Below are 13122 nucleotides of genomic sequence, written 5' to 3'. Positions count from 1 at the left end.
CCACAAAAACGAAAGTAATAAGTAATACATTAAACAGCAACTTTCAAATTAAAAAAAGAACAGTAAGAACCAAAAACCTACTTAAAACATGCTGGATTCACCCCGAAAGATACCTTCCTTTATGAGAGAAAACTACAAACACTAACAAAAACAAAAACCTCTATACAAATAATGCAAACACAACACAAATACCAACAACAAAAACCGCTAGACACGAATATAAACAAAACAATAGCGCAAACACCAACAACAACATAACAACAAAAGCCTAACACAAAATACAAACCAAACACATAAAAAACAAAAGCCGAACACAAAGTACAAACCAAACACAAATGACAAAAATCAAATCAAAGAGCCCCGTGCACCGATCACTCCCTGGAGCTAATTGAGCCTCGCGCAAAGAGCATCGGCCTAATTACGGGCTCGCTTTTATCGTCGCGGCAGGAATGTTTAGATCGATCGCCTCCCGGGCCCGGCGTCGCTGTGTTTGGGGTTCATTAAGACTCGGCACGCCTTCACCTCGTCAGCGCCGCCTTCTGTAGTGCGTTGGGAGCCCGACTGTTACCTGTTGTCGTATTTCTGTTCCCTTGATTTCTTAGACCAGTGTTCCTGTTACAGTTTATTTTATGTCTTTGTTTTAGCTACTGTATTTTCATTTTTGTTGCGGTAGTTTTATTTCCTTTTTTATAATTACACAGAAAGGTTAGGATGCCTCCTCCTCCTCCTCCTCCGTCGTTTCCTTCACCTTCATCTAATTACTTTCTTGTTTTAATCGCATTTTCATATATAAAGTAAAAATGCAGATGACGATACTATGTCTCCTCCAACACATTTAATAGCTTAATTTCGTACCTGTTACTTTACCTGTAAAACCTCAGCTGAAGTAACACGAGAAGGCAACAGGTTCCCTCTATCCCTCATTAGTATCCTCTGTGCTACTTTGCTCGTTACTGATCTTCATTCAATTTATATTCCGGGAAAACTTTGTAATATTTTCACGAGATAAATATCCCCATTCCTCATCCTTACTAATTTCCGATTCGTATTTTTTTTCTGTTCGCTTTTTTCTCTGACGTAATATCACAAATCGCTTCACGTTATTGCTCTTAACGGATGCAATAACTAACTCTTCCTCTGTTTATGTAAGTCAATGCCAAAAGGTACAACTATTACTATTACAACTACCACTGCTACTTCTGTTCCTGCTACATCTACTCCAATTACTCAACGTTCTACGCCTTCTAAATCTACTTATATTGCACTTACTCCTACTACCCTTCCTTTGCATGCTACCAAAAATGTTGCTACTCTACTGCACTTGCTTCTACTCTTCGCCTTTATAGACCGAGGCGTGGGTGGGTTGGGCCTGGACAGCATAAGAGCGATATTAGCGACGCACTACCTTTACAAAATTAATTACTACGGTGTTGTTCTTATTAATCACGGAAAACGATTGCGCATTAAGTAGGGGGATGGGATTCTTTTTTTTTCTCGTTTTTAATTGGGGTGTTGCGTAATCGAGCCCGGTGTGTTGCAAATTGATTTATACCCGAGTGTGGCACCCTTCACGACTCATTTCAGTTTAATTATTTACCTGCGCTACCTGAGACGAGAAGAGGATCACGCTAATTGCATACACGTACTCACCTGCCGCGCCACACGCACATACACCTGAGGATAATAATTCATAATAACTAATGACGAGAATAATAATAATAATAAGCAAAAGAAAGATAACAAAAACAAGAACTAGAAAGGAAGGGAGAACGAAAATTACAAGAAAAAAATATATTATCATAAAAAAATAGAAATAAAAGGACGAATAATAATAATGATAACTAACTATAATTATGAAGACGTCTCCCAATGCCGAGATATTACGAGGAGCAGGCGGCTAGGATTCTCTAGACATAAGTTACACACAAACTCCCTAATTTACAACATTCCAACGCCATTATCTCACATCAAATTCCAGCGTCGAGAAAAATGTTACAGTAATTAAAAATTCCTTTCGCTCCGGGCGTGGGGCGGACGCGTATAAGGGCGAAAGGGACGTCTTTTGAGCGTGCAACTATCGCCCTGTTGTACGGGCTGTCGCGGGAGGCTGGCGGAGCGACTCATTGTTTCAGTGGGTGAATCAATAGTGTTGATTCATTGATAAATATTACATCGGCAGTGGTAAAATGAACGCGGTGTGAGGTGTGTGTGTGTGTGTGTGTGTGTGTGTGTGTGTGTGTGTGTGTGTGTGTGTGTGAGTAGTAGTAGTAGTAGACGTCGTATCAGTAGGGGAGATAACGTGTATGTGTGTGTCCGTGTATGTGTGTGTGTGAGTGTGTGTGTGTGTGTGTAGGAGCAGCAGTTATCACGTGCCACACAGGTTACACATCGACACCTCTTGTCTCGCACGTTTCCTGGGAGGAGCTCAACCTTTTGTACGCGACCCTCCCCTTACCCTTCCCTTCCATGCCTTACTACTCTTCCTTCCTCCTCCCTTACAACATAACCGGCGGCGTAGTACGAGAAAATAGTACGCGTGTGTGAGGGACTCCATTAATAGCTATAGAAACTGAGGCGAGGGCAAAAATGAAGGTGGGGAGGAGGGCAGTGAAGAATGCAAGCTTCTGGAGGAGGAGGAGGAGGAGGAAGATAGGGCCTCTGTCACCCCCTCCAGCGTCACTCCTTTACGTCGATATCTCCTCCGCTTCATAGTAAGATGTCGCCCTTTTTTTTTTTCTTCCTCTCCTTCATTATTTTGTGACGAGAGGGCGATAGAGCCATTGGGCGAGGCGTGTGATATGGCGGGTGATGTTACGGTGTGTGTGTGTGTGTGTGTGTGTGTGTGTGTGTGTGTGTTTGTGTGTGTGTCTAAATGAAGTAGTAGTGGTAGTAGTAGTAGTAGTGAATGAGGTATCAAGTGAATGTTCTTATGTTTCCTGTGTACTCGTGTTTCCAAGCGTGAGAAATGAAGACACACAATTATACAAGCGAATGTAACAATCAGCTTACCGCTCACTCACGTACCCACTTACTTAGCCACTCCATCAATTACCAACACACACACACACACACACACACACACACACACACACACACAAACCCTTTCACCCATCTATTAACCTGGCAGTAAGCAACACACACCTAACCATTATCTTACCAACCATTGCTTTCCCACGCCACACCCATTACACACACACACACACACACACACACACACACACACACACACACACACACACACACACAGAAACAAGGTAACTTAACTCTCACTTTACCTCGTCAGTCAACTTGGTCTTAATTATAATATTACTGAAGGCTTAAATTAGTGTTGAGACTGTGTAGTGGGGGGGAGGGGGAGAGGGAGGAAAGGGGGAGAGACAATACAATGGATGAGAGAGAAAGAGAGAAGGAGCGAGAGAGAGAGATGAAAGGTGAGGGAAAGCAGGACTGAGAAATAGAAAAGCGGAGAGACAGATGAAAGGAGGGAGGGAGGACAAGAAAAGACAGGAGGAGAAAAATAGAAAGTGAAGAATGAACGGAAGGGACAGAGAGGAGGGAAAAGGCCTGAAAGAAAACAGAGAAAAGGATGGAAGGAGATGAAGGGAGGAAGGGAAAACTGAGGGACGGGATGGAGAAGAACTGTGCACGGACGACAAAAATGAAATTGTAATAAAAAGGAAGGAAGTGAAGCGCAAAATTTAATCAGAGAGAGAGAGAGAGAGAGAGAGAGAGAGAGAGAGAGAGAGAATATGAAAGCTACCACCAAAACAATCATAATAGTAAAATAAACAAAAACTAACTCTTATAAATTAAAAAACAATCAGAATAAGAAAAATAAATCGCACACATAATTCATGACACAAAATTTCTTAGTTAATAAAATACGTAGCATTAAATTTAGTTTGTTAATATTCATATGGGACTTACGACGTGTGTGTGTGTGTGTGTGTGTGTGTGTGTGTGTGTGTGTGTGTGTGTGTGTGTGTGAGGGTCACTGAGACACTGAATAAAGGCTTGGGGCGCCGGGCTATATCTCAGCGGTGGCCCTCCTCCTCCTCCTCCTCCTATTCCTCCTCCTCCTCCTCCTCCTCCTATTCCTCCTCCTCCTCCTCCTCCTATTCCTCCTCCTCCTCTCTCTCTCTCTCTCTCTCTCTCTCTCTCTCTCTCTCTCTCTCTCTCTCTCTCTCTCTCTCTCTCTCTCTCTCTCTCTCTCTCTCTCTCTCTCTCTCTCTCTCATCTTTTTTTCTTTGTCTTTTATCCTTTCTTCAACTTTTTCTTCGTATATGTATGTTTCTCCATTTCATTTTCAGTTTTAATTCTCTCTCTCTCTCTCTCTCTCTCTCTCTCTCTCTCTCTCTCTCTCTCTCTCTCTCTCTCTCTCTCTCTCTCTCTCTCTCTCTCTCTCTTAGTGATCTAGCTAAGGGGGAGGAAACTGAAAACGTGAAGAAACGCCGAGGAAAGTTTCGGCGCGCGGCATAATGGTTTGACCTCCTCGCCTCCCCAAACTTTCGGACACAATCATTCTTGAAGACGTGCAAATCTTCTTTTCTCTTTCGCTCTCTTTCTCATGTATTTTACTTTTTTTTTTATTTTCATGACGAGTGATGTTTGATGTGTCTTTTACTTTCCCTGTTTTATCTAAGTATCTTTTTATATCGTTTCTGGCCATTTCATAATACCACAAACGTTCAAATTATCAACCATACATAAATCATCTATATCAGTTTACCTGTTCAAAAGTTATCAATGTCTCACTGTTATTCAGCATTCCCTTATCCCTCCGCATCCTCCTCTTCCTCCTTCTCTTCTTCCTGCTCCTTCTCCTCCTCTTCTTCCTGCTCCTTTTCCTCCTTCTCTTCTTCCTGTTCCTTCTCCTCCTCGCATATCCTCACGTTCGGACGATTCACCACCATTATTCAAAAGTAAGCAGCTCCCTGTCGGCCCGCTGAGGCACATTCACTCCCCGCCTCGTGTAGCAGCAGCCTTGCCTTCTGTATGCCTCGCCCTCTCCGAGAATCTCCCATCCCCTTCTACCCCTCGGATATTTGTATTTTTGTCCCCTCTTCCCTTCCCTTCCCTTTCCTTCTCCCTCACCCCGACTCAATCGCTTCCCTCGGGCGCTCTCTTCCCCTTCAGTACTGCTCCCTCCGCCCCGGCCAATCAATATATGCGCTTTGTCAATCACGGGAGAGCAGAAGAGACGGTCCGGATCCTCAAAGTTATCCCTCTGAACCGATTCTTCTTTGCTGATGGACGTGGTGTTCGGGCGTTCGTTCATTCGTTCGTTCGTGTAGGCTGGAATCTGGCCTTTCTAGGTGTGCTCTCTGCTTGTTTCTTTTTTTCTATTTATTTTCCAGAGTTTTCAGTTTTCTTTCCTCAGTTGTTGTTTTCTTTTTGCTGTTTTCGGTAGTTTTCTTTTTTTTTTTTTTACATCAGAGGACACGGCTCAAGGGCAAGAAAAAGAGTACAGAAAAAGAAAAGCCCGCTACTCGCCGCTCCTATAAAAGATAAAAGTAAAGAGTAGCCAAAAGAGAGGTCATTTCTGTGTGATTTGTTTTTGTTTTTTTTGCTATTTTTTATATTAATTTTAATGCCACTTCACTTTCACAAATGATTATACGTTTTTTCTTCTTGGCTTTTACCTTTTCTCGACTGGAGTTAACCATCTATTCGTTTCATCATTCTGTTCACTGGTTTTTTTTTCAAGTCCTTTATTGCATTAACCCAATATTGCCCAATTTCACACATTCCATAGCACACATTTCTGCTTGATTCATGGACGACCCTCCCACCATAAATACTGAGTAAAACGGCGCTCCTATAATTTATGTGGTGTTTTCTTCCACTCTATGTGTGTGTGTGTGTGTGTTTGTGTGTGTGTGTGTGTGTGTGTCTGGTCGGTCAGTGACTCTCCCTCGGGTCGTCGGTTGTTGCCTAAGGACGCCGCGGCACAAATCCCTGTTATTGCAGAATTCATGAAAACTGAAAAACAGAGACAGAGCCGATATTTAGGCGCGCAGATTTCCCCCGTGGGCCATCGCTTGGACTTCCTCAAAGACGTGTTGTGTAGCCGTAAAAAGCGCGCGCACTTTTCCCGCCTTGAGCAAATTGGCGGGAATCGCTCGCAGCGTCGCCTAGGGCCTCCGCTGGCTACTGCCGTGATTCCTCGCCGCACCACATCGAATTAAGCATCAATTCCGCCTTTGAAGGGCCAATCTAGCCTGCCCGAGTCGCCGCCGGGGCCCTAGAACCAGGCATATGCAGGAGGCGGTAAAGCGAAGTGAAGTAAGACACAAGAACGCGTCCAACTTAGGTGAAATCCGCTGGCGGCGTCCAAGACCACAAGATCCTCGCGCCAGCCAGCCCAGCGACCTCCCCAGCGGCGCAGCGGCCAACCCACAGCCCCGGGCCACACCTCTTTCTCCGGCTTCCCCGTCGCCTCTTCACGTATTTACCTTCGGTTCCCGGTGCGTCGTCCTCTTGTTAGCTCTCCCATTGTTTAGATAAGAGGCTCCTGTTTAGCTTAGCGCGTGGGTAGTCGCGGGGCGTGAGTAGCGGAAGGGTGATTGCCTCTTCGATGTATGAATGGACGGGATGAGCTACTGGCAGGAGGAGGAGGAGGAGGAGGAGGAGGAGGTGGAGGGTGTATCACTTGTGTGGCTGCCGTGGTGCTGCAACAGGTGGCGTCATTCCTGTCACTCCTGTTCTTGCTGTTCTTGTTTTTACTTGTATTTCACAGTCTTGCCGCTGTTGTTAAGTTTGTGTTGTTATTATGCCTGCGCCTTTCCTTCCTCCTTCAGACATACTATGAAGTAATGTCTGTACCGTCTGTTCAACCGTGTGAGTGTGTGTGTGTGTGTGTGTGTGTGTGTGTGTGTGTGTGTGTGATAATTGAACTGACTGCCCAGAGTATATTGACAGACTTCCAGACGGTGTAGCGCTGCCATTCATTTTGGAGCCATAAACACTTTTTTATTTATAGTATTCTTCAGCCCGCATCCCTCAGACTTGGCCTTCAGGTGTCTTCCTCAATCATTAATATCATCCTCGCTGTATCCTGCTCGAAAATCTTTATGGTCCTTGCGTTCACCAGTGCAGGATTTTTGTGGCTTACGTTAGACGGGTGATAAAGATGTGGTGGTGATGTGGTGGGGTGGAGGTTGGGAAGTGGTGGTGAGGTGGTAAGGTGTTGGTGGGGAAGTGATAAGGTGGTGGTGGTGAGGTGGTGATGGGATGTGGTGAGGACGCAGACGTTAGGGGCGCCGAGGGAGGCCTGCTGCGAGTGTCGAGATTCGGTTGGGGCGAGGCGAAGGAGTTGGCGTCTGTGGGCTGTGGGCGGTGCGGGGAGATTCTGCGGGTGGAGCATTGTTGTGGGCGAGGAAACAAGCGGTGTGTGGGTGGAGGTGTGGGCGGCGGGTATGGTCGGAGGGGAGGAGGATACAGTAGCTGTGGAGTAAATCAAGACCTCTGAGGGAATGCCGGGTAACGCAGGTGGCTGGGCTGTGGTTCCCGTGCGGTCAGGAGTGGCGGGGATTGGTGGCAGGCCTTACACTGCCCTCACCGCGGCGCCACCACCACTGAGGGGCCGCTGGTGGGCTGGCGGGGTAAGCGGGTAGCAGTGGGTAGCGTCGGAGCTTTCATGTTCGGCGGCGCGGGGTTATGGCGGGTCCAGGATGGTGTGTTTATGGTGGGGCCGCCGCACTCACCGCCTTCTGTCCCTTTATTGTTCTCCGGCGTGAGGACAAACAACTCTCCGATGTAATAAACCTGTCGGCGGCTCCTTCCCACGCCCTCACTCACCCGGGCTCCCTCCCCCTCCTTCCCTCTCCCTCTCTCCCCGCTCGGCATCCCTCCTTTCATATCTTGCTACATCCTCCTCCTCTCTCTCACTCCCACCTCACTTTATCCTTTCATACCGTCTTATCTTGCTTTATCCACTTCCATCTCTATTCTCTTTCCCTACAGCGTTCCTTCCGTCACTTGCTATACCTTACGACTCTCTCTCTCTCTCTCTCTCTCTCTCTCTCTCTCTCTCTCTCTCTCTCTCTCTCTCTCTCTCTCTCTCTCTCTCTCTCTCTTGCCTTCATAACTTTTCACATTTTTTTTTCCTTCTCCCCTTTTCTTACCCCTCCCACCGCCGCCATTGCCTGCCTCACATTTTATCAGGGTCATTCACTATCAACAATCCACTTTTCATCCTCCTCAGACACACACTCCGTCACGGTTCGCCGTTACACAATTGCCCTAACTGTCTAGCGGGGTCGATTTTTTTTTTCTTGGGCACATAATGTCGTCTATCATTTGTCATATGCTCATTTTTTTCCTTCTTCTCCCCCTCCCCCTCCTTCTCCTCCTCCTCCTCCTCCTCCTCCTCAACCCTGTCTTTCTCTCTCCCTCTCTTCTCTCTTCCTCCCACGAATCCATTAGTGTAAAAGATTTCAATTTATCTTGCCTCGCGTATCAACTTAGGATGCTGATAAAGTATTTGAAGAGCAAGGAAAAACAGTGAGTGTGCTTCGTAATAATAATAATAATAATAATAATAATAATAATAATAATAATAATAATAATAATAATAATAATAATAATAATAATAATAATAGTAGCAGTAAGAGGTGCAACCCACGCCCAAATACGAGCAACAGTAACAAGAGAATCACATCCATAATTATTTACGCCATTTCGTTAACAGCATTTTGCGTTAACACTATTTAGTGGAGAGGGAGGAAACACATTATAGGATTTAGGGGAAAGAAGAGAGGAGGAGGAGGAGGAGGAAAGGGTTGTGTGGTGGAAAATGGTCATATGAGAGCGCGACTAGAAAAGGGAGGAGGAGGAGGAGAAGGCGTAGGAGGAGGAGGAGGAGGAGGAGGAGGGAGACAAAAAGAAGTAATAAAAAAACGAAAGGAGAAACAGGTTGATGGTGGAAGCTGACAAGGAAAAAAGGAAAAGAGTAATAAAGAAACAAAACAACAAAGGAAGGAAAACAAGGGACAAAAGGATAAATGAGACACAGGTAATAGACTTAATAAACAAAGGACAGTAGGTTACCTGAGGATAGGGGGGCGACAGGTGCGTAGGAAAAAGAGAAAGGGAAGACGCGAAAGGTGGCAGGTGAAGGGATAGAACCAGGAGGAGGAAAAGGATGCGAGGGAGAGATGAGGAAACAGAGATGAGATGTTGAGGAAAAGAAAGATGAGGAAGTGTGGGTGAGGACAAAATATAAAGCTTAGGAGGAGTGTGGGAGGACGAGTATAAAAAAAAAGGTGAGAAGAGGAGAGGACGTAAGAGAGGTGTGGGAAAGAAGGCGTGGGAGGAAAATTAGATGAAGAAATTATAGAGCTGGAGACGAGCAACGAAACAGGAAGAGGGAGGCAAACAGAAAGATGGGGAAAACAAGAACACGGGAAGAAAGAAAAAGTGAAAAATACATGACAGAGGAAGGGGAAGAAAAACAGTAGAAAGGATAAGAAAAGGAAAGACAGAGAACATAACCACGGAGGGGAAGACAGAAAGAGAAGCAAAGAAAAGAGAAGAAAAGAACCGATAAAAAAAGGGTGAAATAAAAATAATAAAGAGAAACGCAGAAGATCAAGAAGAGGGAGAGAAAAAAATAGATACTGTGGAATAGAAAAAAAAACAAATAAAAAAAAATGAAAAGGGGAAAAATATATACTACAAGGTGTGTGTGTGTGTGTGTGTGTGTGTGTGTGTGTGCGTGTGTGTGTGTGTGTGTGTGTGTAGTGGGCGTGGGAGAGCAGGGGGGGCGGGCCTTGGCGGGCGGCGTGACGTGATGAGTGTGGTCAGTGTACTTCCGGTCCACGAAACCATAGATGACCCGCCGCCCAATTAGCCCAGGACTATCACGTGACCCTAGACGTAGATCAGACCCACCCCAGACCCTACCCGCTTTACCCCATCCACCGGTAGCCAACTGAGAGAGATATTTATTATGTGGCTTTTTTTAAGGAACATCATGTAGTCTTTTTTTTTTTTCTTTTTTTACATATAGTGCTTGTTTTTGTTTTTGAAGAAGTAGGAGGTAGAGAGACTTTTTCTTTAAGTATTTAGTCCTTGTTCTGTCTTCTGTGCCATAAAAAAGTAAATAAACCTCTCTCGTCCTCCTCTCCCTCCGTCTCCACTTAACTCACTCCTTCCCTCGCCTATATTATTTTTTTCCTTGTTGTTCTATCTCCTTTTATTTTCTCCTGCATCCGCTCTCTCACGTCTACCTCTCGTTTGTTTGTTTGTTTTTATTTATATTTCCCATCTCCTCTCCCAGTCCCCTTTACTTCATCTCCTCATCTTTATTTATATTTCCTATCTCCTCTCCCAGTCCCCTTTACTTCATCTCCTCATCTTTATTTCTATTTCCTATCTCCTCTCCCAGCCCCCTTTACTTCATCTCCTCATCTTTATTTATATTTCCCATCTCCTCTCCCAGTTCCCTTTATTTCATCTCCTCATCTTTATTTCTATTTCCTATCTCCTCTCCCAGTCCCCTCTACTTTATCACCGTTTTTTTTATATCAGAAAATTATGTCAACTAATCTACAGCATTATCTTTTCTTATTCGACTTCTTTTATATTCATACTCTCACGCTAGGTTTGTATTAACACTAAGACCCCTCCTCGCAAAAAAAGATAAAAAGAAAATTGTCAGGTAACCGACACACAAGGCCAGCAACACGACCGCACCCAATCATAGTAGAAAATATATACACATTACCACATCACCCGCACAAGATCTCTCCCTTGCGCTACGCTGCGTAAACGGACGGACGATACGACGCGCGCGAGACAACTCCAGACCACAAGTGTTACGTTGACGAGCTAAAAAAAAAAGGAAAAATTACACCTTGAGAGCCGTGACGAGAGATTCAAAGCCCTGAGAATGCGAAGACGTACAATGCTGAGATGATGTGCTTGGAATCTGTCCCCCTCGAAGCCCCTGGAAGGCCGTGGCCCTTTCCTAGTTAACAGATGCCCTGGTCAAAACACTAACCATTTCGAAGCCCTACACGACGTATCTAAACCCTTAAGAGTGCTGACAGGCTGGATGCGCTGAGGCCTTTATCCTAAACTACCATAGTGAAAATCTAGTATTAATGCGCGCTTATATAGTGGCACAGATGAACTACTACAAAAATTTGCTATGAATCCTAACCATCCTAACAGTGGTAATAGGAGCGAATTCTTTTCAAAACGTATAGTCATTGTATAGGGTCCTTCTTTAACGGTTAGAGACAGACCAGAGGCTAAATAATAGATTGAAAATAACATGCCCGCAACACGCTCTTCCCGTTAAGTGAGACCAACTTTGCAAAAATCTTCAAAAATACTCCAGAACCAGAATTAAAGTAACGCCGGTTTTATACATTTAAAGAAGCAAACCAAAAAATGAAAACTCGTTGGAGGCGCACACACACGCACACACGCACACACACCTTGTTCAAATCCCAGGCGCATGGAGACTTAATAGTACATAAACAAGCCATTAAGTACTCCAGAACCTGTACTCGCGACGTCCAGTTCTGCACATTTGCACAGCCCCGCCCGGCAGCCCCAAGGACCGGGCCAACACGACAGCGCCAGACTCTAATTACCGGGAGTGACTGAGTCTGGTTTGACTTCCTCCGGCCGCCGCCTGCAAAATGTTCGCTTGGTATATTAAGCGATGCAATAATCTCCCGGGTTAATTAATTACACGGGTGGGGGAAAGAACGAAATATAAAAGTTACGCTGATCTAATAACACTCGCGTGGTTGTTTACGAAAAAAAACATATGCTACAAATAATTTCGTCTGCTATTATTGTCGCTGTAAATCTCGTTATATGATTGACGAAAAAATGTACATAACCGCATTTTCGCTCGTAAAAAGCCGCCTGTGTCATTAACGGAGTCGATTTATTTGATAACCTTGCACTGTTGCCTTCTTTGTGAACACACACACACACACACACACACACACACACACACACAATAAAAAAATAAAAACGTGAAAATTAGTAACAAAAACAGGTAGATGATGAAGAGGAGCAGATGGAGTAGTGGTAATATTAGGAGGAGGAGGAATATATTAGTACGAAATGACCGTATTAGAAAAAGGAGGATGAGGAAGACAAGGAGGATGAGGAGGAGCATATTAGTATTAACAGGTGCGAGGCAAGATTTGTATGATTAGCTAACACATCCTGCCCGACGCACCGCTCCTCTGGCAGGTGTGAGGCGGGGAGGGGCGGGGTGCGGGTGGGGTTTTAAACACAGGTAGACCCCGGGGAACAATGGTTAATTTGGGCACAGGTGTTGCGTCTCCCCTTCGGTTCCCACAGGTGCGTGGAAATCAGAGCTCTGTGACCCTTTGCTATCAGGAGAGACAGAGAGAAGCGATGTACTTTTTCATTACCTTCTTGAACCCAACGTGCGATTTATGACGAGTAAGTGGATACTCCTCTTTCCTGTGTTCATCTTATATACGCGGCACTTAAGTTGGGTTACGTAAGAGAAAAGTGCATGTTATCACCACCACTACAACCACCGCCACTTCTACTACTACCATTACTACTTCTACTGTTACAGGTTTTACTTTCATTTTCGAGGCGGCGCTGCAACAGACTGGCAGGTGTTATGGTATACGATGGGAAACGTCATTAGCGAATAGGAAGCAGGTGTGGTACGTTTATTTGCAGGTCACTGACTTTGCGAGGGGGCGGGGGTGGGATGGGGGTGGCAATCAGTGCAAATGGAAGTCAGATCACACAAAAGAACACTAATTTCGGTTCCGTCGACTTGCTCTTCATTTTCTCTCAAGAAGGCGAGGAGATGAGTACCAAGAAACGCTTAAAATAAAGTAAACAGCTTCGCCACGCTCCATAAACGTTTCCAGTCAAGTTTCCTTAAACGTTTCTGAAGCAAAAACGGACGCACCAAATAAGGGCAGGGGGGAGGGGGGGGGGTAAATAGAAGCCATTCAACAAAAACAAATATTCAAAACCACTCCGCCTAGAATCATCGGCTGATAAATTGTGCGCGGGAGGACACGGCTAAACACTAATTATGTTTAGCAAACTCCTCGGGCTTTCCCAGTAACCTTCGTCCCTCGCTGAACGAACAAAAGCAGC

General features: G+C 45.1%; 1 protein-coding gene across 3 annotated transcripts in view; it reads left to right on the top strand.

Moving 5' to 3' along the window:
• LOC126994829 (transcription factor AP-2-epsilon-like) overlaps positions 1-13122 on the top strand; it is a 183602-nt gene that overhangs the window by 84108 nt on the left and 86372 nt on the right. The gene's annotated exons all lie outside the window — the stretch shown is intronic.

Source organism: Eriocheir sinensis, chromosome 7 (assembly GCF_024679095.1).
Source record: "Eriocheir sinensis breed Jianghai 21 chromosome 7, ASM2467909v1, whole genome shotgun sequence".
NCBI classification, from domain to species: Eukaryota; Metazoa; Arthropoda; class Malacostraca; order Decapoda; family Varunidae; genus Eriocheir; species Eriocheir sinensis.
Note: the sequence above shows the minus strand (reverse complement) of the source record. Positions and strands in the feature narration are given on the sequence as shown.